The 27,065-nt window shown below is 41.7% G+C and overlaps 1 long non-coding RNA gene across 2 annotated transcripts; it reads right to left on the bottom strand.

Annotated features, from left to right (window-relative positions):
• Positions 1-1,386: 1,386 nt before the first annotated feature.
• Positions 1,387-26,864, bottom strand: LOC140632410 (uncharacterized). Of its 2 annotated transcripts, XR_012029962.1 has the most exons (4): positions 26,784-26,864; positions 23,174-24,640; positions 2,861-3,559; positions 1,387-1,786 (listed from the first exon to the last, which is right to left on the bottom strand). It is a non-coding gene; the product is annotated as an uncharacterized lncRNA (long non-coding RNA). The 2 variants fall into 2 exon arrangements; XR_012029961.1 differs by lacking the exons at positions 1,387-1,786; positions 2,861-3,559 and adding an exon at positions 22,788-22,977.
• Between the last annotated feature and the right edge of the window lie 201 nt (positions 26,865-27,065).

The following is a 27,065-nucleotide window of genomic DNA, read 5'->3' on the forward strand; positions in this document are numbered from 1 at the left end:
AATACTGTTGGAGGACCCTGGCCATCAGTTAAGAAATCTTATAAACCTATGCCATTGGTTTTCATTCCTATATGGGAAGTTATTGCATATAGAAAAATTAAGTGTGTTTCCAGAACTTTCTGGAACCTGAACAGCCAGCCCCTAGTTCTGATTCAGTTCTACAATCTGTCTCCCTGAGAGGGCACAGAGAGCAAGTATCTCAGCTAGTAGACACCAGAGTTAAACTCCAGTGAACTTTCAGCCCACATTTTCCACATGCTTACCCTCCTAATCTGATTCAGTATCAGGATTCATGCAGAGGTTGACTCTTTTGAACTTATTTACAAGTTTTATCATTATGCTTGCCCACATTATGCAAGCAGTTTGCAATCTCCCCTAATTCTCTGACTTTAATTATATAATTGAACAAGCCAAAAACTCATTTTTCCCAGGAAACATTAAACATTACCATCTTAATGAAATTCTTAATGAAATGGTCCACTATGCATGCAAATGACCCATAGTGGCTGGGCCCCTATCTTATCACTGGGTGAGGCAGTCACTGGGAATGGCAGTCCTCACCCACACTTTTGGCTGGAATGATAATTCCACAAGACCAGAAGATGGGCCTCTGCGAGACACATGGATATAATTAAGATCGGATGAAAGAGTTTAAATGAAGTAGGAACTGATCTTAACCTATACGAATCAAAACTTATTTTCAAAGCTGAAAGAGCTCACTTAAACTTGTCTTCCAATTAAAAAATAAAAGTTATCAATTTTACTTGCTTTCTCCAGAGACCAGAAGTCTGAGAGATTAACAGTTCTCTTCTCAACTTATGTTCCAGGACAGAAAGCAGAAAATGGCAAGAATATAAGAAACTTGGGGAAACTTCTGAAATTTTCAGCATAATTAGTGGATAATTCGTCAAGTATCTGTTCCTTCCCTGCTGCATTTTTCAAATGCCTTTGTTGCATCAAACTTAAATCTTATATACACCACACACTGTCCTCATGCCAAAATCATTGCCTGCCAAAAGCTAAAATGGAAGGAAGGCAGACCTGTTCACACTTTTGTTCAAATAGCATGGACAACAATGTCCTGTGCCAAGTAGACACCAAATTAAAGTATTTAATAATAGGTACTATTTATGTAACAAACTCCCAGTTCTCAAGCCTTCTAAAATCTTTCCATTGCCAGGAAAATGTCAAGATGCCCAAAATGTCCAACGGAACCTTACTCTAAACATTCATGGTACTTTAGAGAAAAGAATGCAATTGCTGCAGCTACCACAGTGGCTGGCTGAGGAAACATTATTTCCCTTCTTCCATCTTTCCAAAGAAGGACTTAAGGAGAAGGAGAATTATATTCATAAGTTTTTTAACAGCTTTATTGAAATATAATTCACATATCATATAATTTACTCATTTAAAGTGTAAAATTCAGTGGTTTATGGTATATTATATTATTAACTTTTTAATTGTGGAAAAATATATATATCATATTTGCCATTTTTAAGTGGAATCATACAGCATTTGTCCTTATGTGTCTGGCTCACTCTACCTAGTATAATGTCTTCAAGATTCATCCATGTTATAGCATGTATGAATTTCATTTTTTTGGCTGAAAGATATTCCATTCTATGTATATACCATATTTGGTTTATTTGCTCATCCGTTGATTGTATATTTGTTGTTATTGTTGTTGTTTAATTCTTTGAGTGCAGAGAATTGAGAAATCTCAAACTTCAATTCACAACACACTCTTGTCATCAGTCAAGATATGCCTCTCTTGGGTTTTCTTCATCTGTAAAAATATAACTGTGTTATTTTAATTTATATGAATGCATTTGATATATATAAATCTCATTCTGTTTCTTCCTTTTCCACTCAATTTTATGTTTTTCATCTCTGCACATATTATTATCTTTAGCTAACTGTTCATTGTTGAACGTTTAGTCTCTCAACTGTGACATAAGTAGACTAACTGGTCTCATGTTATTATAATTTTTCCAGTGAGAAAAATGACTCCCAGGGTAATTGCTGTCCTTCTCTGTGAGCCGATGAACAAACTCTTAATCTCTCCTAGCCTTGGTTTCTTTGTCTGTATAATGAGAGGGTTCCACCAGATTAGAGATCCTTGATGGGCAGTATGCATCAAATGACCTGGGAAACTTTTTCAAAATAATATGCCCAACCCAAGAGCAGAATCTAAGGCAGTAAAACTCTGGCATCAATAAGTGTTGGGGGAAAAAAACTTGCCAGATGATTCGGATAGGCACTCCTGCTAAATCTGCTGCTCAACATGGATCTCTGAAGTCTCTTCCAGTTAATATACTAGGATTCTGTGACTATAGAGATAATCTCCTGGCAAAGGTCCTACAGTAAACCAAAAACTAGAACCTGGCAATAAAAATGATGCCTCTGTCCCAGCTCTCTGTTTTCTAGATATAAAATCTATTTTAAAAGCATTAATGGTATTTTATTGCTACCCTCTATAAGTATATTCCAAGAATTAACTGCTCCCTGGTTAACACACTCATCCACAACTTCTCAGGGCTCAGTCCTTTCTTAACTTGGATCATGCTCTCTCATTCTCATACTTGATAAAAGCTGAATGATACTGGGAATATTGGTGTTCAATTTACTAACATACAGAATAACACCCAGTGCCCGTCACCCATTCACTCCCACCCCCCGCCCTCCTCCCCTTCTACCACCCCTAGTTCGTTTCCCAGAGTTAGCAGTCTTTACGTTCTGTCTCCCTTTCTGATATTTCCCACACATTTCTTCTCCCTTCCCTTATTTTCCCTTTCACTATTATTTATATTCCCCAAATGAATGAGAACATATAATGTTTGTCCTTCTCCGACTGACTTACTTCACTCAGCATAATACCCTCCAGTTCCATCCACGTTGAAGCAAATGGTGGGTATTTGTCATTTCTAATAGCTGAGTAATATTCCATTGTATACATAAACCACATCTTCTTTATCCATTCATCTTTCGTTGGACACCGAGGCTCCTTCCACAGTTTGGCTATCGTGGCCATTGCTGCTAGAAACATCGGGGTGCAGGTGTCCCGGCGTTTCATTGCATTTGATACTGGGAATATCTTTCATTTCTATTCCCATCAGAAAGTTGTGTAGCTCAAGAGGGTCACCTTTGTGTCTCTGCTTTTGCAAGGAATATAGATCTAGTTTCTATAGTCTGGTTTAAAAGAAAATATCAGTCCCATTCTGAACATATGGCGCTGTTCCTGCCTCATCCTCCACATCTCATTCAGAACTAACAGTCATAGGCTTCTCTTTCTTGCCCACAAATAACATTGTTTTAAAACTCGGAAATAGAATAGAAAGAAGAAAATAAAAAGTACTATAATTTCCCTACTGACATAATTTTTCTTCACAAACATATCCCCTTCATTCAGGCTGCTATAACAAAATGTCATATGCTGGGAGGCTTATAAATAAGCACTTATTTTCTCATGGTTCTGGAAGATCAGGGGACCAGCATGATCAGGTTCTAGTGAGGGCCTTCTTCCAGGCTGTAGACTGCCAACTTCCTGTTGTAACCTCACCTGAAAGAGAGGAGAGAGAGGAAAGGAAGCAAGCTCTCCATAACTCACACCAGGGCACTAATCTCCCTATGAGAGGGCCCCACCCTCACGCTTTCAACTAACCTGAATCACTTCTCTAAGGCCTCATTTCCCAATAGGATCACTTTGGGGGATAGAGTTTCAACACAAGAAGTTGGAAGGGACACAAACTCTCAGTCTCTAACATTCTAACCTATTCCTGTTAGTGATACTGTATTGGTCCCATTGCTTAACCCAGAAACCCAGGAATTATGCCAGACTCCTCTCTTTTCCTTTCTACCCCCAACCCATCAGCTCAACTACCAAATATATCCTGAATATATCCTCATTTTTCTGCTGCCATTCCCACCACCTTAGGCCCAAACTGCCATCATTTCTTACCTGAGCTGCTACTCACTTTGCCTCACTGGTAAATTACTGAAAGGATAAAAAATATTGACTGACAGAACCAGGAGACAAAAATACCCAGACCTGCTTGAAGAAGTAGGCCAAAAATAACAGGACTAAATTTAATACAAATAAATATAAGCTTCTGCATTTACTTTCCAAAATTCCATGGCACCAGTTACAAGATATTAAAGGACTTGGGTGACTTACTTGACTGCAAGCATAATTAACAAATCAATGTGATACACTCAACCAAAAAAAAAAAAAAAATTCTTACTACTTTGGCTGAATGAATAAAAATACTAAGTCTGGTACAAACAGCATAATAGAGTCCTTTTACACTAGTCATACACAATGTTTTATTCTGGGTGCCAAATTTAAGATATATATACATATATCTTAATCAATAATCAATTATGATTAAAAAGTATTTGGGCTAAGCTAAATTGGGTCACATGACAACAGCTGAACTAACTGGGGATGTTTGTCTGAAAAAGACAGAAGACTGATGGTATAAAAGGCACACCCACTGTGGAGGGTAGGACATGTGAAGGTCTTGATCCTGCCACGGGGAGACATTTCCAACAATGCAGCTCCAGAAGGAAGGGCAGACTTTGATTCAAAAGAAATCCTCACAACCTTCATGCATCAGCTGAAATGCCTCCTCCTCCTCCAGGCAGAAGCCCTCCCTGCTTACCCTGTCTGAATAGCCTGGTCACTCTCCCCCATGTCACCCTATTGCATTCCCTTCCTTGTACTTATTGCCAGCCAGCATTAGCCTGGTTTTCACTGAAGTGGCTGCTGTCTCCCTGACTTCACTGTGAGAGGAAGGATCCTGGGTATCCTGTTCACCATAACATTCTGGGACTGAGAGAAGTGTCTGGCACACAGTAAGAGCTCCATAAAGACTCTTGGATGAAAAGAGTAAATGGGTAAATGAATACCTTTCCTCCCCAAAGAAGCTTCCACCATGAAAAGTTCATGAAGAACCATTCTCAAGGAGACATGGTAAAGCATTTGGGGATCCTTCTAGGAAAATAGGTTGCAGAGAGTTGAATTCATGATCTCCTACCTCCTGTGCTTTCTCCCTTACTCAGTATTTCTCATTCCATGACTCAATCTGCAGATCCATGACTGCAGATTCCTTACATGTTCCCTGGTCTCAGATTGTCCTTGGATGAGAACCTTATTTTGGTGTCTCCACAGAGGGAGCTCCTGCTTTTCCTCAAGATTTGGCTGGGTGGGGCTTCCTTAAGCCCAGGACATTGTTGACTTTTGGCCTCCTCATTCTGACCCCACAGAGGTGTCTGGAGACCCCAGCTTATAGAAACCAAGAGGAAGGCTCCAGAACACTGTTCCTCTCAGCCTGGCACACTCCTTCCTGAAAGGTGAACTGAATCTAGCAGGTGGATTTTGTCTCCAGTCATGTCTTTAGAAGGCCGCTTAAAATGTAAGGCCATTAAAATAATAATAGCATCTCTGTCTATATACAGAAACCTACAGGTATACAGGTTCCCCCAATATCTGAAGGTAGAGCATTCCTATGAAACTTTTCCTAAAGCAAAATGGTATATGGAGAAGAAGCAATCATCATTTCACAGAAGGAAAAATCCTCTTTGGATTTCTTTCAGTTAGCATAACTAGATACTAATGTAGTTCTTTTGTAAAAGCGAATTGGTGTAAAGTGAACTTTTGGATAGTGGAGGAAACCTGTATTTTTAAATTAAAAAGCAGAGTACAAAACAATATGTTGAATATAATCCCATTTTTGTTGCAAAATACAGTACATATAAAAAGTATGTCAAGAGATACATTAAAATGTTAACTGTGTAATCACTAGGTAGGGGGAACATGGGTATCTTTATTTCCTTTTCTATAATTAAAAAAAATTTTTGCAATGATGCAAAAGCAATTTTTAATTTTCATAACTTAAAAAATGGTGTTTTGCAGTTTAAAGGTGGTTTGCTTGCTAAAGAAAATTTTTGACTTTCTGCTTGAGACAGATCAGGAAGTGTGGGAGAGGACGGGTTACATTTGTGGGATGTCCACTTCATACCAGGGGCTGCAGTAGGCACTTCTCCTACTTTCTCTCCTTTAATCTGCACAACCGTCCCATGAAGTGACGGTCCCATTTTATAGCTTGGAAAACTGAGGCTGAGGGAAGTTTAGCAATTTGCTGAAATCATACTATTTGGGGGAGATGAGATTTGAATCCAGCTCTGCTTAATCCTGCAGAGGTGCTTCTCTAGTTAAAGCACCCTTTCTCCCACTAAACTGGCAAGGCTGAGGCTGGGGCAAGAGAGGCACCAGTCCTTGGGATTTGGTGGATTCATTATTTGAGGAGTCTTCTCAAAGTTTTAGACTTCTCTGTCTACGATGAACTTTGTTCCTGGCGACAGGCTGCATGGCAGTGCTGGCACCTTCTAGAAATGAAGGATCTCAGGCACCCCTCCAGGCTTACTGAGTCAAAACCTGCATTTTCACAGGACGCCCAGATGATTCACATGCACCTTACAATTTGAGAAGCGCTGCTTTACAAATGACTCCCCAGCCCCACTCCCAACCCATGTTACTATGAAAACTACCAGTCCTGACCTCTGTCCCCACTTTCCGTCTCTGTCCCCAAAGCAAAGTCTTCTGTCATACTCATGGGAGCCTTGGGGTCCAAGAGGGAAAAAACTATTTCCAAAGACACTTTATTCATCAAAATAATGCCTGGTACTTGGTGGGGTTTTTGTGTAAGCCTCAAGAGTAGCTGGAGTGGGTCCCTCTATAACAGCCAGAGCAGTGATGTGTTGGTAAATGTTTAACGAGCAGCTTGGGGTGGAGCCCTGATTTGTAGCACTTGCCATTTCCATGGAGCAAATCCCCCCACCAGGGCCAATTCCACACCATCAAGGCGATGGCACTGGAAGAGATGGCTCACATGAGCAGACATAGGCAGATACCAGCTCTAGCATGCCACTCGGCCAGAGCCTCATTTTTCTGAGTCAAGATCCTTCATATGAGAGGGGAAGCCACAGCATTATTTCAGCTAATGAGGACATAATGTTTTGTTGTTGGCTTCCACAACCATTTAAATTTATCCATCTCTAATTAGTTTTGGAAAACAGAAAATGACTCGCCAAATATACTCCGCAACAGCCTGTCAGACCGTAAAATTGTCTGTGCTGGCTGTTCTTTCAGAAAACAGAGGAAGTCTTGGGTTTGCAACAGAGAAGAGCTGGGAAGCCTGGGACCAGCCTCATGAATAAAATACCAGCAGCTTCTAGATGGGAGGACAATGGGGGTCAGGAAAAGCCTGTGCCATGTACTTCCCCCTAATTCTTCAGTGTCTATTCTTGCTCATCTCTCAAAAGGGACAAAGTACAGCAGATGTGTAATTTTGAGTTAAGGTGAGAGTAAGTCCAGTTGGGAACCTGGGGGAGGTGGGGATTTAGCCTGACTGAGAAGAGATGGAAGACAGTGTGGGTAATGGGAAACTGGCAACAAACATATAGAGGCAGGAAACAAGAGCTATTTGAAAAACACGGAGTCAGTCCATTTGTCTGGAGGAAAAAGTTGTTCCTTATTGTCATCATTATTAGCCACTGCTTCCTGAGCACTTACCATATGCCAGGCTCTATGCTAAGTACTTTAAGTCAATTATCTCATTGACTTTTCAAGAAATCCTGTATCATCATCATCATCATCATCTCCCTTTTACACGGGAGGAGACAGTGGTTTAAAAAGTTGAAGATATTTGCTCAAGGTCACACAACTAGTAAGAGAAGGGGCCAGAACTCTAACCCAGGCTTGCCAGATTCCGAAGCACATGCTGTAACTACTGTGATATATCACCTGTAAATTTGTGGGAGAGGCAGAGGCATGGCTGGAAAGGAAGATGTCCCCTCCTGAGGCAGGTTCCAAGAACCTCTGAGCAGGCAGAGGAAGGGAGAAGAGATGGACCACCAACAACCCTTCCCTCCAGGGTCTTGAGGGATGAGAGCATAGTGTCTAAGTTCCAACAGACTCACCTCAGTTCTACCCAGCTCAGACCATTTCTGGGCTCCATGCTCAGTTCTGAAAATGACATTTTCCACAAAATACTGACAAATCAATGCATAACCACAAGGGAATGACTAGACTGTGAAGAAATTCAAAAGCTAGCCTTGTATGGCCAGGTTTGGTCCCTAAAAATCTCCCATATGCAGTCCTTCATGCTCTTTCTCCTTCCACAGGGACCACAGCGGTCATTTGTTGAAGAAGGCAGAGCCACAGGACAGAAGAAGCTGGGTCTTTGAATTACTGCTTGGGGACAAGCCCCTTACTCATTAAAAACACTGAATTAAACTTTATTTGAGCAAGAAATAAACTTGTATTTAGAAAAGTGTTGTGGTGGTTTTTTTTAAATGTATTCTTGCCAAAGCAACTGGAACCATTAGCCTCAAGAAAACTCATAGGTAGAGAGTCATCATCATATCCAACCTCAAATATCTGATGGGCCACCATAAGTTAAAAGTTTTCTTGATATTATTCGAAGGGAAGGAACTAAGACCAGGGCTTACATTTATAAGGAGACTGATTGTAACCCAGTATAAGGAAGAAACTCCTAAGAATCAGATGTGTCCAAAGATCTGGCTCCTACCCACCCTCTGACCTCTGTACCCAGCATTCTCCGCTTGGCTACCCACTCTTCCTTCTGATCCATAAGCATCATGGGTACTTTCTTTCCTCTGAGCCAAAAGGCATTAGATCCCGCTGTCTCAAACACTCTCCCTGATTCTTTGCTGGCTTTATTTACATATTTGTGCAACAGCTGTGCATTGTTCCACACCTGCTCCATGCCATGCACTGTTCAGGGTGCTTGTGATACAAATCAGTGAACAAAACAGACAAAAAAAAAAATCACTGTTCTCATGGAACTTCAATTCTAGCCAGATAAACACTGTAAAGAATAAACATAAGTAATGACTTAAGTACTAAGTAATAAAAAGAAAGCTAAATTATAACAAAGAAAGGAAGAGTGGGAGCTCTGGGACAGGAGACAGGGGGCGCTAATAGGCAAGTTGCCACTACAAGTAGGGTGGGCATGGTGATAGTAGGCCTCATTGAGAAGTTGATAGTGAGCCTATAGTTGAAGGAGGTGAGAAAATGAGTCGAAGACTACTTGGGGGAAAAGCATTCCAGGCAGAGTGAAGGCCTTGAGGTAGAAGTATCTCCACTATCTTCCAAGAACAGCAAGAAGGCCACCTCAGAGCAGTGAGCAAGAGGTGTCGTAGTCAGAGAGGGGATGAGAGAGGTACCAGGGGCAACTGAGACTTTATATTAAATGTCACCTCCACAGGGAGGCCTTTGTGAATCCCCAAATCTGCACTACATTTCCCTCCTTCAATCCCATTATTTTCTCTCACAGCACATTTATCTTTCATGACATTATACTCACTTGCCAGGGCTGCCACAACAAAGTACCACAAACAAGAAGGGTTTTGACAACACAAACATATCATCTCACACTTCTGGAGGCTGGAAGTCTGAGATCAAGGTATCAGCAGGGTTAGTTCCCTGTGGGGGTCGTGAGCGAAAGACGTATTCTAGTGTCTCTCCTTGGCTTGTAGATGGCCATCTTGGCTTTGACTCTTCACAACTTCATCCCCTGTGCTGGTCTCTGTGTCCACAATTCCCCCTATTATAAGGACGTCAGTCATATTGGAGGAGGGCCCATCTCAATGAGCTCACAGTAACTTGATGACCTCCGTAAAGACCCTATCTCCAAATCAGGCCACATTCTGTGGTCTTGGGGTGGGGGGTAGCAGCTAGAACTTCAATACATGAATTTGGGGGAAAACAATCAACTCACAGCAGACATTGTAAGTTATACTTATAACTGAAGCTTATAATATAATATTATAATTATAATTATAAATGTGCAGTGTTATTATAATATTATAAGGTTATAACCCAGGCACTGAATTGTTGAGCACCCCTAATTCCCACTGGACTGCTGGTACCACCAGAGCAGGGACCAAGGCAACATCAATCATCCCACTGCTCCCAGCGTCTTGTGCAGTGCCTGACAAGTGCACAATTGCTATTTGGTTCTTAGTATTTGTGTATTTCTTGATGAAGTGAATGGCTATTGGAATAAGCTGCCTCCAGAGGCAGTGGGTGCCTGACCCTGGAGCCACTGGGACAGTAGTTGGGTGGTCATCAGGTGGTGATTCAGCCACACAGGACATGGGTGTACAAAGCAAACTTAAAATCCTTTCCCACCCTATAAGCTGCAATTCCCTGACATTCCTGAACTAAAGCCCTAAACTCATTTTGTTCTGCAGGAAAACAGGCAGCACAACCTCCTCTTGTCCTTCAGTTCTGCCTAGTTCTTTCTTTCTGTTTAAAATCCTCTTCCTCAGGGCTACCCCTCGAGGCTGTGCTGTGTTCTGTTGACAAATCAGAAAGCCTACTGGGTTTCCAGCTTGATACTGCCTGTTGGCCCTTTGAAAGAACAACCACGTAATCATCCCTGTAGTTTTAATGAACCTGGGTTTATGGGCTCTCTTGTTTCCCTCACCCCCTTACAGTCTCCATTACACAGCCAGTTGGCTGCGGAAGCACATCACATAATATGGCATAAACCTCTGGACAGAGACCAATAACACATCAGAAGTTTCATTTAGAGAAACACATGGCAAATTCATCAAAGAAAGCAAAGGCATAGTGTAGACTTTGGTCTTCATGCCTTGTCCCCATGCTGATTTGTGGTAAAACTTCAGAGATGTAATTTAATTTGTCTGGGCCTCAGTCTCCTCATCTATAAAATGAAGAGAATAACTAATGGGTTTGTAGCATAATGACATAGGGATATCCACACACAGTGAGGGTTTATATGCATTATTCTAATGTGGAATGCTTTATTATGATATGATGATGATTTTGAATAGCTCTCAAGCATTTCATTAAGTGCATTGTGAGATAATGGAAAATATATACATTGGTCTCTTTCCAGTTCCTGATGCAGAAGTCCAGAATACCACGTCATTTCCTAAGTGATAAGAGTACTAGGAGCATCTTTTGTCCTAATGAGGCTACTTTGGGTGCCCTTGGATGGGGACTGGTCCCCAGAAAGAGCAAGCCATGATTAAAAGCTTGGGCTCTTCAGCCCCACCCCACCCCCATCCATTCTCTAGAGGAGAGGGGCTGGAAATCAATCATGCCTACATGAGGAAATTCCAAAAGTGTGAGGTTCAGAGAGCTTCCATAGTGGCAAACACATTCACACCGACAAGGTGATATACCCCAACTCTACCTGGACAGAAGCTATTGCACTCAAGACCTTCCCACATCTCACCCTATGAAAATCTTCACCTGTATCCTTGATCATGCCCTTTTAATAAACCGTAAACATAGGTCTTTCCCTGTTTTCTGTTCTCTTTCTAGCTATGTGAACTTGAACAAGCTTATTTACCTCTATGAGCCTCAGTTTTTGTAAACTGGGAACAATAATTCCATCTCCTACGGTCCTGATACAGATAAAGATGATAACTCATATAAAGCTCTTTGCAATAGGCTTGGTATATAGCATGCATGCAGTAAGTTTTAGCTAATTATAGCAGCCATCATGCTGGCTGAAAAATCTTTCCAAAATGACCACAACCACTAGAAGGACTCTGGTTCCAAATGACCTTGTTCCCAGAGTTTTGCCTGGAGTTGAGACTTAGTTGATATGATGAAGTTCAGGATGAAACTGGGCCATTCCAGTAAAAATCCTGCCAACTTCTGTGGCGTTCCCTTATTGAGAATTAGACCCCATAGAGGGTGAAGAAGGAGAAAAGTTCAAAGAACCCATAAAGAGATACATTGATAAATCAGGGGAGAGAATGTGGTATGCCCAGCTAAATTTGCAAGCAAAACAGACACTTTTGGAAAGCTTCTGAAAGGAGTAAGGCATTGGCCTTGAAATGAAGGTAAGACTTGGGTGGGAAAGGCAAGGCAGAGCCAGGTGTGCAGGAAAAGTGTGGGGGGGGGGGACCTGTGGCTGAAGCAGAGAGTGTGAGTGTGTGCCAGGGAGCTGTGAGCAGAAGTTTCCTTGCCTTCCATTCTTCGCCTGTTCCACCATCCTCTTCCCTTCCCAAAATAACTCAGCCCTATGGCTAAGCTATCAGGATGTTCCAAGTCGGTTCTGCTTGCAGTGTTTCTCCAGCTAGCTAATTAAACATAGCACATTTAATTGAATCATAGTGAAGCCCATAGCTGATGTCTCTACACCCGGAGGGGAAAAGGTGGATTGTGATGAAAACCAGCTGAGTCTTACTGGTGCCAGCTAGAATTCTGTAGATATTTTCAAACCTCAGCATAAAAGGCATGATATTCGAGGCAATATCATGTATAGATTAGAGTAATCTCCCAAACAAGGGAAGAGAAGATATCCCTTTTATACAACAACAGTTCAGTAAATTTTGTTTAGCTTGCGTAGGATACAGTTAATTACAGTAATTTATCAAAGTGGCATAAGGTGGTATTCACACACACAAAGAGGATTTTCCCACAGTTGAAAATCCTTAGTTTTATATAAGCTGGAGCCAGTACTAATTGAATTTTCACTTGGGTAGATAAAATCTTTAACAACTCTGGAATAACTAAATGGTCTTTGCTCAATGATGTGGATCAGGATGATTTACAACACCTTTCACACAATCATGCTAATTTTGCTTTCATATGATTAATTAAAACAATATGTTCATTCTTCCTAAAGTGGAATTAGGGCACCCAAGGAGTTGGCTTTTATTACCAACTTCCCTATCCAGCAATAAAAGCAATTTTCACACTTTGTCATCAAGAAAGTGGTAAGTACACAGGGCCTGATGGAAAGTCTTCGTCAAGTTCAACATTGTTCTTTGGAAGGCAACAAAGGTAGTTTGATGAGCAGATAGAGGTTTCTAGGACTTCAGAGTCAGAAAGAACTTTAGAGGCAATCTCATGAAAACCCCCATTTCACAGAGGAGAAAACTGAGGTGGCCAGCATGTTGTCCCCAGCTTGGAAAGACTCCATTTGGGGCAGAACTGATATCAGTATCCAACCACCTAGTCTTCTGGAAAAACAGCACTGGACTAGGAGTCAGCCAAACCTGGATTTAAGACCTGATTCTGCTGCTGACTCCTATCACTGCCACCCCTAGATGCTGCCTCTTCCCTAGCCCATTCTTCGGACCCCTACCCTCTGGCATGAGTGGCAGTGGGTGGCAACTCTCTCAGATGGTGGTCCTTAATCCTGAGGGAGTCCTACTCTACTCTAATGTTTTGGTTCATCTAGCCCGTCCCAGAAAGGGGACCCTTTTTCATCAGGACCTCTGACAGCAGATTCAAATTCTTAAACAATTAAAGATATATAAAAGACTTCAGCCACCTTCATTTTACAGATGGGAGAACTGAGGCCTAGAAGGAAAGAAAAGAAAGCACTAAGTACATCTGATATACCAGACATCCCTTCAGATGCTTTCTCACATCACCACACGGACTTCAAGGGCAGAAAGGAAATATGACTTGTCCAAGGTCACCTGGCTGCCAAAGGCTTAATCAAGACTCACTCAGAACTGCTATTTTCCATGCAAATGCCAGTCGTCTCTGAGGCTTACTCTCTACCATTTCTGGAGTGTCCAGTGTAAACTAAGTGTTTTACATGAATACATGTATTCATTGTATACTTTGAATAATACTCAATGGTGTTAGGGGGAGGCAGGTACTACTATCACCCTTACTTTGGAGATGAGGGAAGGGAAGCACAGAGGTAAAGTTTCCTGCCTGAACTCACAGGACCATGAGGCCAAAGGTTGAGACTCAAATCCAGGCATGGTATCTCCAAAGTGCACAGTCCAAACCACTATACTCAACGGCCACCTCCAATACACTGGGTCTGCTTAAACTTCTGGTAGGTCTGCAAGGTCTTTGGACTTTAATGGAGCAATGCTCACTATACAAGCAAAGAACAAAATCAATTAGGAGGTGCCAACTACAGGTGTCATAAGCCTTGAAACTGATAGCACAAAGACTGCCAATGGACCTTCAAGAGTTCTTGCTTCCCTCAAAGGGTCACTGGCTCTGGCTCCACAGATGCCATTAGCATAATGACAACCATGCATGCAGCCTCAGCCCCCATGCTGCTGTGCCTGTGAGACCAGCTGCCTCCCACAGCCTCCCCTTTGCTTCACGCTCCACTGGAGAGCACAGACAGCTGTGTTCATCTACTGCAGAAAGCTTAAAAACCACTCAGCAACAGCCGCCCTTGCCCTATGGCCAGTTCACCAGAAAGACCCATGGGTTTCTCCAAGCTGCCCTGACATTCAAAAGGAGTGAAAGCAATAAAATAAAAACCATGGGTGACATGGGGTAATACAGCAGAAAAAAATCAGGGGTTTTATGCAGTTGAAAACATTAATTCATTCACTGAAGATTCTTATTCTCACAATTTCTCACCTTCTCAATCTCCGTACTCCTAGGCAAAGATTCTAGAATTACACCAAATTATTGAATATTTCTTCTGGATTCTTTTAAAATAAAAAAAATTATAAGGATTTGTATTTCACTTCTGCAAAACAGAATTATACATACTTCTACAAAACAGCCACAAATGATTTTGTCATGCTTTGAAGAGAAGGTCAGAGAAAGAAAAAAATAGAAAACACTTTCTATAAACCTTGTTACCAAACTCATGCCTGGGGGCACCTGGGTGGCTCAGTTGATTAAGTGTCCGACTCTTGATTTTGGCTCAGGTCATGATCTCAGGGTCATGAGATCAAGTTCCACATCAAGCTCTGAGCTCAGCATGGAGTCTGCTTGAGATTCTCTCTCTCTCTCTCTCTCTCTCTCTCTCTCTCTCTCTCTCCCTCTCTCCCCCTGCCCCTCCCCTGACCTGCTCATGCTCTATCTATATATCTCCAATAAATAAATAAATCTTTAAAAATAAAAACAAAAAATACTCATGCTCATGGAGAAATGCTAAGACTGTGAGCTTGGGAATTGAGCTGAGTCTTATTCTCCTCCCACCACTTACAAACTGTGTGCCCTTGAGCCAGTGACCTGTCTTGGCTGGCTTTACTCTCTTCCTCTGTAAAGTGGGGATGACACTAATAAGTATACCGATGTCATGGGATTGTTATCAGGGTCAAATGAGATTATGTATGTAAAGGTTTCAATAAATGCTGGTGGTTATCAGCAATGAGATTATTTCTGTCGACAAATACAATATTTGTTATATTAATGAGAATTCTACTGGAAGAGACAGAAACCAACTGAAATTAGTTTAAACAAAAAAGAAAGAGAATGTATAGGCTGACGCATGTGGACACACACAGATGGTGCTGGACCCAGGCTAGTCAGGATCCAGAAGCTCAAACAGCATCAGAATCACTCTCTGTTCAATATTCCTGATTTCATGTCAGCTTTGGTCTCTCTGAGTTGTCCTCATTGTCTCAGGCTCCTCAGGGATCAATTCCTTACAGCTTATGACACAGGGGGCAGATGAGGGCTACCACTCCCATCTTCAACTCAAAAAATTCCAGGGAAGTTATATGGCTTTTCCAGTGGCTAGGGGAGTGGAGGCTATAATTATCTACCCCATCTGAACCACATGGAGCATGAGAAGTTTTTCAAAGGAAGAAAGCTGCACTACGCTGGTTAGAACTAGAACAGATGTTCTTTACACCTGTTATTAATATATGAAGTAGCTTGTCATGAACAAAATCCCTTTAAAGAGTATATGCTACACCTATCTATAATATTCAATATATATACATGTTATTCAACCAACAATAGAGATGAACCATGAATTGTATAGATTTTGCAAACAAAGATTAAGTTTATCTTTCTTCCCTCCTCCACAGTGCCCAGCACAGAACAGGCTCTCTGCGAAGTATTTGTGAGATGACTAATAACTTAGCTCTGGAATCAAATTACATACTGTAGGGTAGCCCAGGTGGCTCAGCGGTTTAGCACCACCTTCAGCCCAGGGGGCGATCCTGGAGACCCGGGATTGAGTCCCACATCAGGCTCCCTGCGTGGAGCCTGCTTCTCCCTCTGCCTGTGTCTCTGCTTCTCTCTCTCTGTGTCTCTCATGAATAAATAAATAAAATATTTTTTTAAAAATCTTTAATAAAAAAACAAATTACATACTGTATAATTTGGAACGAATTAGATTATGCTTCAGTTAAAAAAAAATAACCCCCAAAATCTTAGTGATTTAGCATAGTTGGTTTCTCATTCACACAAAGTCCACTGTAACATAGGTGATTTTCCAGGGCAACTGTCCTAAGAAGATGCTCAGAGACCCAAGTTGACTGAGGCCCCACGGTCCTGTAGTGCACCCTTAGTAACAGAGGGACTCCTCAGGGAACATGGAGAAGATAAAGATCTGGTCGTGAGCTTGGTGGGGGAAGGTGTTTGTTACTGGCAATTAAGTCCTTCACTCCAGAAGTGACCCATATCATTCTGCTCACAACCCACTGGCTAGACGTAGTCACCAGCTCCACATACTGCAAAGAATTGGAAAATATCTTCTATATGCTTGGAAGGAGAAGAGAATCAGATATGTGTGACTTCTAGCCATCTCTATCCAAATCAATTAAAATAAAACTGTATTTTATAAAAATTATACCCCAATTTTTAAATATTAAGAAGATCTCAAGAAAAAAAAATAGCCTAGACCTATTAATAGGGCTTTCCTACTATATCACTGAACACCATTCCCACATTTCTGACTAAACCCATAATACAACCCAGCAGAGACTAATTCCATTTGAAAGTTCAAAGTTTATTTATTTTGCACGCTCCACTATTAGACAGAAATGACCTTCAAAATCCAATTGAGCATACAATCTCACTAGAGGCAATTGACAGTTCTTTGCAAAAGCCTTTAAAAAAAATATGCCTACTCTTTGACCCTGTAATTCCACTTCTGTGATTTAACCTGAGGAAATAAGCATGGATGTGCACACAGATTTTGCTATAAGTATGTTTCTTGCAGCCCATTTTTAACAGGAAAATGTAAAAATTGACCTAAGTGCCAGCCAAAATGCATTGGTTAAATAAAGTGTATCCTCACATCAGAGTAATATGAATCCATCAATAATCACACTATGAAGGTATATTTATTAATATGAAAAGAGATTTGTGGCACATGAAGTGGGGGAGGGAAGCAAGCTATAAAATGGTACATATACCACATATGCCTGGGAAAGATTCTAAAAAAAAAGTAATGTTTGCTCCTATGTGGGTGGGATTATGGATATTTTTATTTTCTTTTTTGCTAGACTATTGTTTTCTGCTATTATGAGTAATGCTGTTGAAATAAGAAAAACAAGGTACTCTAAATTATAAATAAATAATATGCTTGGGCTTATCACACACCCACTGCTCCTAATGGGGCTTTTATCTTAGAAACTACAGACGATTAGGTTCTTCTAGTCTTCACTGCTACAGTCACTCCCAGCGACAATAATAGCAAGAGAATTTGGGAGAGACAGCACTTCCCAGTTTATAATCCCTTTCATTTTCACAATCTCCCCCACAGGTATAAAGGGAGAGAATATAGGCCTTGCTGCCTGCATTTGATAATTAAGACCCAAAGCCATTAAGGGACTTGCTCAAGAACAGAGACCACACCAGAATCCAAAACTCTTCCATCCCCTGCACTGTTCGACTCCAGGGAGCATCACTGTATTCTAGTGGTGCCATTCACTTAGCATATAATGTGAAAAGCACACCCTGGAGTTGTGCAGTGCTCAATCCTGCTCAAAACCTTACTAGATGGTCACAGGTCTTCCAACAAGAATTAGCCAGCCTGTATCATAGTAGATTACAGGTAAATAAGCAAATCTGTACTCTACAGGTATCTATTGAGTACCCCTATAGTTTAGCATTGTTGAGGCACCTGAAGCTAATAAGTTTGGCTTTTATCCTTTAGGCAAGGAAGAAATATTTGAGGGTCCTGAGTAGTAAAATGAGGTAATCAGAGCTGTATCTTGGAAGGAAAATTTTGGTAAAAATAAGAGTCAGTGGAGGTGAGCAAGACCAGAGGAAACAGGGAGACCAATAAGTTAGGAGGCTATTACAATCATCTGGACAGGAAAAATAAATGCCTAAACTAAGGCAGAGCCATATGCTATCTTAGCAATTTACATAATGATCCCATTCAACTTCAAACTAAGCCAATGAGGTAGGTACTATTTTTGTCCCCATTTCTGAGGTTAGGGTTCAGAAGAGTTAGGTCACCTGCCCAAGGCTGCACAGCAACTATATGGCAATTATTCCAACTTAAGCCCATGTAACTTCCAATTTCATCACTGGGCCATCATGCTAACAATGAGTAAAAAAGAGCGGATGATAATCAACTTAATATAGACTGCTATACGAATAAAATAATATAAATAAATTTTATGGTAATCATGAATCAAAAACTTTGATATACAAAAAATAAAGTAAAAATATTTCAAGTAGGGATCCCTGGGTGGCACAGCGGTTTGGCGCCTGCCTTTGGCCCAGGGCGCGATCCTCGAGATCCCGGATCAAATCCCACATCGGGCTCCCGGTGCATGGAGCCTGCTTCTCCCTCTGCCTATGTCTCTGCCTCTTTCTCTCTCTGTATGACTATCATAAGTAAATAAAATTTAAAAAAAAATTTCAAGTATATCACTAAAGTCATCAAAAAGCAAGAGAAGAAAGAAACAGAAAGGAGCTACAAAAACATTCAGAAAACAAGTGACAAAATGATAATAAATACATACCTATCAATCATTACTTTGAATGTAAATGGACTAAATGCTCCAGTTAAAAGGCAGAGGGTGACAGGATGGATAAAACAGCAAGACTCATCTATATGAAAAACTTATTTCAGACCTAAAGATACATGTGGATGGAAGTAAAGGGACGGAAAAGCATTTATCATGTAAGTGGAAATGAAAAGAAATCCCGAGTAGCAATAATACTTAGACAAAACAGACTTTAAAACAAAGACTAACAACGACAACCAAAACAAAGACTAACAAGAGACAAAGAAAGACACCACATAATCATAAAGAGAACAATTCAACAAAAAGTTATAACAATTGTAAATATTTACACACCCAACATGGGAGTACCCAAATATATAAAGCAACTATTCACAAACATAAAGAAAGAGATCAACAGTGACACAATAATAGTAGGTGACTTAACACCCCACTTATATCACTAGGTAGATAATCCAGACAGAAAATCAACAAGGAAACAGTGGCTTTGAATGACACATTGGACTAGATAGATCTAACAGATGTACTCAGAACATTCCATCCAAAATCAGCAAAAGATATGTTCTTTTCACATGCACATGGAACATTCTCTATAGCACACATTAGGCCACAGAACAGTCTCAAAAAATTCAAAAACAATGAAATTACATCATGCATCTTTTCCAACCACAACCTATAAAACTAGAAATCAACCACAAGAAAACATCTGGAAAGAACACAAATACATGGAGGCTCCTGGCCTTTTTCCACGTATACTGGATTCATCCATCTAGATATCCCACGGCAGTCCACATTTCTGGAAGTGAACTCATTGTCTTCCCTGTCATCATCATCATCCACTTATTTATCTACCATCTTTCATTTCTTTTAAATATTTATTTATTTTTTAAAAATTCCAGTACAGTTAACACACAGCATTATATTAATTTCTGGTATACAACAGTGATTCAACAATTCTTTACATTAGTCAGTGCTCATCATGTTAAGTGTACTCTTAATTCCCATAATACATTTAACCCATCTTCCCCCTCCCTTCTGGTAACCATTAGTTTTTTCTCTATAGATAAGAGCCTGGTGTTTGGGAGCAGGTGTATCTTTAATTACACAAATGAGTTAAATCATACAGTATTAGTGTTTCTCTGATTTATTTCACTTAGCATTATATCTTCTAGATCCATTTGTATTGTTGCAAATGGCAAGTTTCATTTTTTATGGCTGAGTAATATTCCTTTGTGTGTGTGTGTCCTACATCTTTATTCATTCATCTATTGATGGACAATAAGATTAGTTAGGGATAGTAGACCTATTCCTGAGGAAATTAGGGCATGATCAATCAGCACTTGGTGGATGAAGGTGAGTAGACAAGAATCTTAAAGTTGAAATGTAGAAATTTAAAAAAATCATAGTTTGATGAAAGCTAAAGAATTCTAAAACTTTAGTGTTGGAAGAGGCCAGGACATTCATCAATGCTGTTCACCAAATGCCAGGTGCACAATACCACTGACTGCACTATCTGGTCCCCTATGTTTGTGTAGGGCCAAAGGATGTGTTCCATCCAATGAATTGTGAGAGCACATGACACCTGTCACTTCTCGGCCACAGGACTGCCAGTGAGAGACAGCCCCTCCTCCCCCCAGTGCTCCCCTCTGTCACTTCCATCACAACAATCTGCAGCAACAGAAACTAGCTGCTCCATCTGAGTCCCAGAACAAGGAGACATGGAAACAAGCCCTTGCTGACCTACAGTGAACATGTGGCACGGATGAGAAATAAATCTGGCTGATACAAAGCCTTCAGTGTGACCTGGATAGAGAAACTGAGGAGCCAAAAGGAAAGAGATCCAACCAATATCATAGAGCTGGCTACTTAGAAGCATGGAGGCAAGTTTCCCAGCCCCCCACATCTCCTCTGGTTGTCTTCTCCTTTAGACTTCACTGAGCATGTCACACATCTTGCAGGTTGCTACCCCTTCTAACCCGAAGCATATTCTGCTTCTGTAAATTAATGCAAAGTCTGAATTATCATTGCCTAATTTTTACAAACTGCCTCCTATTGCACCACACTCAGAAGAGATCTATCTCTCAGGAGATAGAGGGAGACATCAAGGGGGTCTGGAGGGATGGGGGAGGGAAACTTGCTCTATTATTTATAGAATCGAGGCTAATTTAATTAAGTTTTGACAGAAAGTGCTCAATTTCGCAGACAGTTGCCACCCGTTTCTCCTGCAGTCTGGATTTCCTCACAGTAACTGACTCCGCTCCATCTTCCTCTTTGATGTATGAGGCTATAAAACAGGGAGTGAGCAAGTCACCTTCGAAGAGGCCTTTTGTCATTGCAATAACTAGAAGTAATTTATGGGCACCTGGAATTTGGGTTCTCTGTCTCTGACTCGGCAACAGACTGAAATCACAATCTGGATGCTGGCAGCCAATCAGAAGGTCAAAGTGACTCTGAGATGTACCAGTCTTCTAGAATCTAGGGTAAGGAAACAGCAATGCCTACCTGCAGTGGTGAAATCATCAGCAAAGATTTTAGATTCAGGCTGTCTTTTGGGTATTTGGGGTGTCCTGGGATACCCTCCCTGATCCTGATCACCATCCAAGTCCCTGCCATCCTTCAAACCTAGTTTAACTCCTGCCTCTTCTAGGAAGGGCTGACTCCCCTTATCCAGACACGTACTGTATACTCTGACTTTACAATTATCTTGGCACCTGTCACCCTCTCACTTGGTGCATACTCTTTATGTATGCAGGTTGACACTCTACAGATCATCATTCTGTAGACATAGGTTTCATTTCCCATGCCACTGACCATGTTAGTAGTGGCTGTCTCGAGTGCTGGAGGGAGAACTCTGAAGCTGCATCTGGGCTCAGTGGTTAAGAGTGGAATGATTGATTGGCAAAGTCTGCAATGGGCAGGGCCAGCTGAAAACAGAAAAGGTATGCCCTGTGTTTGCCCTCTGTGCTGTATGTAGTAAATTCTTTAAAGATCAAGTCCATAATGTACACTTTCTTAAATTCCCGGGGACATTTGCATAGGTACACAATGCATGCCCCAAAATTATTTGATGAATAAGTATTTCCCATTTTAAGTATGACTTAGCTTTAATACATTAATCTTCTGTGTTCTAATTATAATTCTTTCAAACAATCCTTAACATACATATATGTGGAGACCAGATTCCCCTCAGAAATTTTTATAAAACCAAATTTTATATGAGGCTTTTGATAGATCAGCCCCTTGAATCCAAAAATATTAATACTTTTAAAATTCCTAACATCTGTACAGTAACTAAGGATTGTCAAACTTTTTGTAGCTCATTCCTCATTTGATCACAACATGAGTTTCATGAGATAAAGAGTTATTTCTATTTTACAGCTTTGAAACAACTCATTTAGTACCATAATGATTAGGATCAGAAAAGGTAACCCAGCACACATTAACCAACCCCCTCTCCCCTGGTAAAGTAAAATAGGCATTGAAGGTGTAGGCCAGTGTTTCCTATGGTATTTTTTCTCACAGAACACCATGGATTTTTTGTGGCCAAATAAGTTTGGAAAACACATCGGGTTTCCCTACGTAGGACTCCTCAGAGCTGCTACTACATGAATGTAGATGATTAATGTAATAGGACCCTCAATGTGAAATATTCCCCACCTATTCGACTCTAGAACTCCTTTACAAAAAGCATCTGAGTCCTACAAAACCTTTTGGGAAATGCTAGCCTGAGATCATCAAACTCCTTTCCCCAGATTTATCTGAAGTTACCAGCAGAGGCACTAGAAGGAAGCAGAATAGTGAAGAGTCCAGGCTCTAGAATGCCACTGAGTTCAAGTTTTGACTCCAGCATTTACCGGCCGTGACCTTGGATGAGTCACTGAATGCCCAGCCTCATGTCCCTACCTCTAGCACACAGATTCTAATAGAGCCTCTCACCCAGGGCTCTCGGAAAGACCGAGTGAAAGGAGGCAGGTAACAAAAAAAAAAAAAAGAAAGAAAGAAAAGAAAAGAAAAGAAAAGAAAAGAAAAGAAAAGAAAAGAAAAGAAAAGAAAAGAAAGGAGGCAGGTAGAGTGCCTGCCTCATACAAGCACTCGATAACATGTCAGCTGATAGTATCACCAGTGAGGAGGAAGGTCAGAGTGGAATCTATCCAAAAACAGAACAAAATGTGGCAGGTCCATCTCCATGGGAAGCAGACTCCAAAATGGAATCTAGAGTGCTGGATGTTGTTTGAGGGGTGCTCCTGGGGTCAACATCTGTGGAAGGGAAGGGAGGGAATGGCATGAAGGGAACGTGAAACTGCGATGCAACCCAACAGCAGCCCACCCCATGGGGAGAGATGCTGAGCTAAAATGACCCTTTGGAATTGTCCCCGTTGGGCTGAGAAAGTTGGGTCTTTATAACCCCATGTGGATCAATTGCTGAATTTGGGTCACCCCAGGAAGGCCTCACCTTGGGCAAGACGACTCTCTACAACTCAGTCACTCCAGGGGCCACCAGCACTCCCAGCAGCTGGGCCAAGTCCTCTACCTCCTCAGACGGGCATCTGAGCAGTGCACACATTGACCTCACACAGTGTCCACCATGCAAAGAAAAAAAAAAAATGTCAAAAAAAAACAAAACAAAGCAAAAGCTTCCTCTGATCCTCTGGGAAGGAAAAAGGGCAATCTGCAGACATCAACCAAATCTAGTCATTTATTCGTTCATCATTTATTCATGCCTACCATATGCCAGGCCCCAGGGCTTAGGGCTTATGAATCAGGTAGTGATTCTCTAGCAATAATAATAATAATGTTTTCTCCTGACTTTTTAAGGCATGAAAATAAAGACAGGGAAACAGAGAAGGAAGAGTTATCAAATCACTTGAAGCCAGGATGTATTCTCAGGTGATCAGTCACCTGTCAGCCCAGTATGAAAAGGTGTTAATTTGAATGAAGAAAGGGACACGGCAATTTTTTTCCCCACAGCAATACATCAAGTTGTTCTCCTGATGACTTAGCGTGCTTGGCAAACTGTGTGCGCTGCACAAAATTGAATTCCCAGGTTTGGGGAAGCCTGGGCAGGCTCGAGGTACATGAGGATTTATTGCTTTAGGTACTTAAAATGCCTCCCACTAAATTTGTTGTGACCTTCTCCCCCTGCCCATGGCCCCAAGTTAAACACAGCCTGGGGCTGAGCAAAGGTTAACAGCACACCAAATCAAGCAAAGCAGCCCCAGGGAGACAGGTCCCTGTGTGGTGGAGAAATGGAGAAAGTCCTTTGTGTCCCTGAAAGTCTCAGCTGCCTTCCTCTGGCCCCCCGGAGGCTTCAGTCCTCAGGCCTCACCCAGCCCTCCAACCTCCTCTCAATCTCTCCATCCTGCTGCTTAACTATTCTCCCTAGGGGCCCCTGGAGCACTGTTCTCCTTGAGCATCAGAGGGCTCTCACTTTTCCCACTGCACTTCTCACCTGCTTATGTCAAGTCTTCTCAAGAGGCCAGCAAGATAGTCTGCAACTGACACTTCACATTCGCATAGCACGCTACCATTCTCAACCTGCTTCTGGGCCTTGCAACCAGCCAAGAGGCAAAATGATCACTCCTACTCTAGAAGTGAGGGCAGTGAGGCCTACAGAGGCAAAGAGACCTGCCCAAGGCCACAGAGCAAAAAAAGGCAGGACATATGCCAGACCCTTTCTGCCATGAACTGGCCCTACTCTCTGCCTCTCAGCCAAAGGTACCAGGCCATGCCTTGGCAATGTGCCTTATACTTAGTAGGACAACTGATCCAGATCCTGCTCTGGGGGGATTACCTGGGAATCCACAGTGAAAATGGCCAGCCTCCCAGAGGAGGCTCCCGTCTACACTTCTGTGCAAATATATTATCCAAATTGAACCCACCTGGAGAAGCCAAAGTTGGGTTTTTTCCCCTCTTCATGTACCTATTGAGCCAAAGCGACAGGTTAAAGTTTTGAAGCAAAATAAGTGTTGTTTTTATTTTTTCTTACTTTCATCATCTCAAGTGAATTTAGAGAATTAACATCCTCCAAGCTGGAATATTTTTCTTGTCAGTTAAATGTCTTGTCTAAAAATTTCCCCGAGTATAATTTTCAGAATGAGTTCTTGGCAAGTATTTACTCTACACGTTCTCTCTCACTCACACAAATACCAACTGAACACCTGCGGTGGGGAGACGCTGTGCTAAGTGCTGAGGACCAGGTTGGCAGATCCCTGCGAGGAGGACGGGGATTTGCCAGCCTGGTCCTTGCATTGTTATTAAACAGGTAAGTATAATGCAGGATTTAGAAACACTGCTCTTTGTACCTGTTGGTGGGAGTTTAAAATAGGACAAGCTTTATGAAGAGCAATTCTGGCAGTAGCTACAGAAATTTTCAATGTGAATAACTTAGGACCCAGTTGATGCAAAAGTAAAACAAAGCAAACTACACTAAAATAGCAGATACTAATGAAAGGGCAGGATGTTATGGGTATGAAAAGATTCATTTCAGCATTGTTAATAATAGTCAAAAGAAAAAGAAGGAAGGAAAGAGGAGAAGAGAAGGTGGAGGGTGGTTCTAAAAATTGTACATTTAAACCATAGATTGCAAGGCAGGCTATAAATATGAGGCATCTACCTGTACTGATTTGAGAAAATGCTTATAAAATATGCTGAGTGAAAACAAGCAAGTTGGAAAATGATGTACACGTAGCTGTGGATGAGGATACGTGGATACACCTACACAGGCACGTATGTACATAGGAGTTCGTGTTGTACATGTTAAACTCAAAGGAAAACAAAAACAGGAGGAGTACAGACCAAACTGTTACTGGTGGATCTCTCTGAGGAGAAGAAACAGGGATGGGTTAAAGGGACAAATTTCTCAATTATTTGCAAAGTAACGTTACTTTTGTAATTTTAAAAACCCAGGTTAGCAAAATAAAGAGCACTAGACGCTCTGGCAGGGGAAGAAGAGAACTTGAGAACTTGTGACCACCAAGGAAGTCGCCCTCACTTGTCATTTCAAACGCTTGTCCCACTATCTCCGACAAGCCCCAGCAAGACCCCACACATCCTGTGATTTGCAACCCCACCTAGGGGCAGACAGGTGCCAGCCAGGCGCCCAAACCTGTAGGGAAATCCTGTTTGCAAAAGGAGGGCAAATGGGGTGGACTTCATAGCTAAATGCTGTGCAACGACAAGCGACAAAATGGGCCCTTAGAGAGCCCCACCTACCTCACAGGTCAATGAGCGCAACAAATGAGCCAAGTATGTGTAGAGGCTACGATTGATTCCCAGTTCACACATTCATTTGTGCAAAAACACAATTTCTTTCACTCTTATGACTCAGCTCAACTTGAATGTGAGTTCTTATTCTGTCAAGATGACAGAAACTCATTTTCAATCCACATAGTACCTCTGGTTCCCAGTACACACGTTTACCCACAGATAACACCAGGATCATGTCAAAGCTCATGGGTGGGGTCTCTGGGGGCCAGTAGGCTGGGAGTGAGGTCAGGTCTACACAAGATGCCCCTGTGGCTTCACACTTGGCTTCTTCGGGCCCAGCAACCTGCCCTTGCTTCTGAGTGGAGCACTCTGTGCTTGGCCTGCCTGCCTCTCCAATAAGATTGGCTGCACCACAATGCTCTCCTATGAGCCCAAGGGGCAGGATGCAGGATATCTCTCTCCCAGACCCACAGCGTCCACTGTTTATATCACCTCTCCACACCACGGGATATTTTTCCAGTCCAGATAGGGCTGTGGAGAGTAGTAAATCTCTCTTTCAACACTACTTGAACTCAGTGGATGGGAGCACAAAAAGCCTAGAAGCTCTGCCTCACCCTCCCCTGAGGGCAGGAAGCTCAGTGTAGGCACAATGCAGGGATGGGGAAAAGGAAAAACAGAAGGGGAAAAAGAAGAGGCTAAGTGCCATGTGCAAATGTTGTAGCCTTAATTAACAATTTGGTTTTTGGCATATAGTTGTCTAGGTTTGAATCCCCACTTTAGCATTTGTTGGTCAAATAGTGGTCAAACTATTTCACTTTTCTTCAAGGATGGCAGTATCTATCAATGATATTATCTACCTTTGTGGGCCATTGCAGGAATTCAGCGAGGTAAAGGGATGCAGATACTGAATCTGTCTTTTCTTTTTCTTCCCACTCCACCTACGAATAAAGGCTGAAATTTGACATTGGTCCATCGCAATTCAATTAAGAGTGCTTTACACACCACCTCTGCCTGAAGGTGGAAAGTGTCCACTGTCTCAGTGTGAACCTCATGCTGACATCACTTATTCTTCTGAAAGATAAAAGACAGAGTAGTACCACCTTCTATAGCTGAGCCTCTAAAAGGAGTTCCCAGGCCAA

This window comes from Canis lupus, chromosome 4, assembly GCF_048164855.1.
Source record: "Canis lupus baileyi chromosome 4, mCanLup2.hap1, whole genome shotgun sequence".
In the NCBI taxonomy this organism is placed as follows: Eukaryota; Metazoa; Chordata; class Mammalia; order Carnivora; family Canidae; genus Canis; species Canis lupus.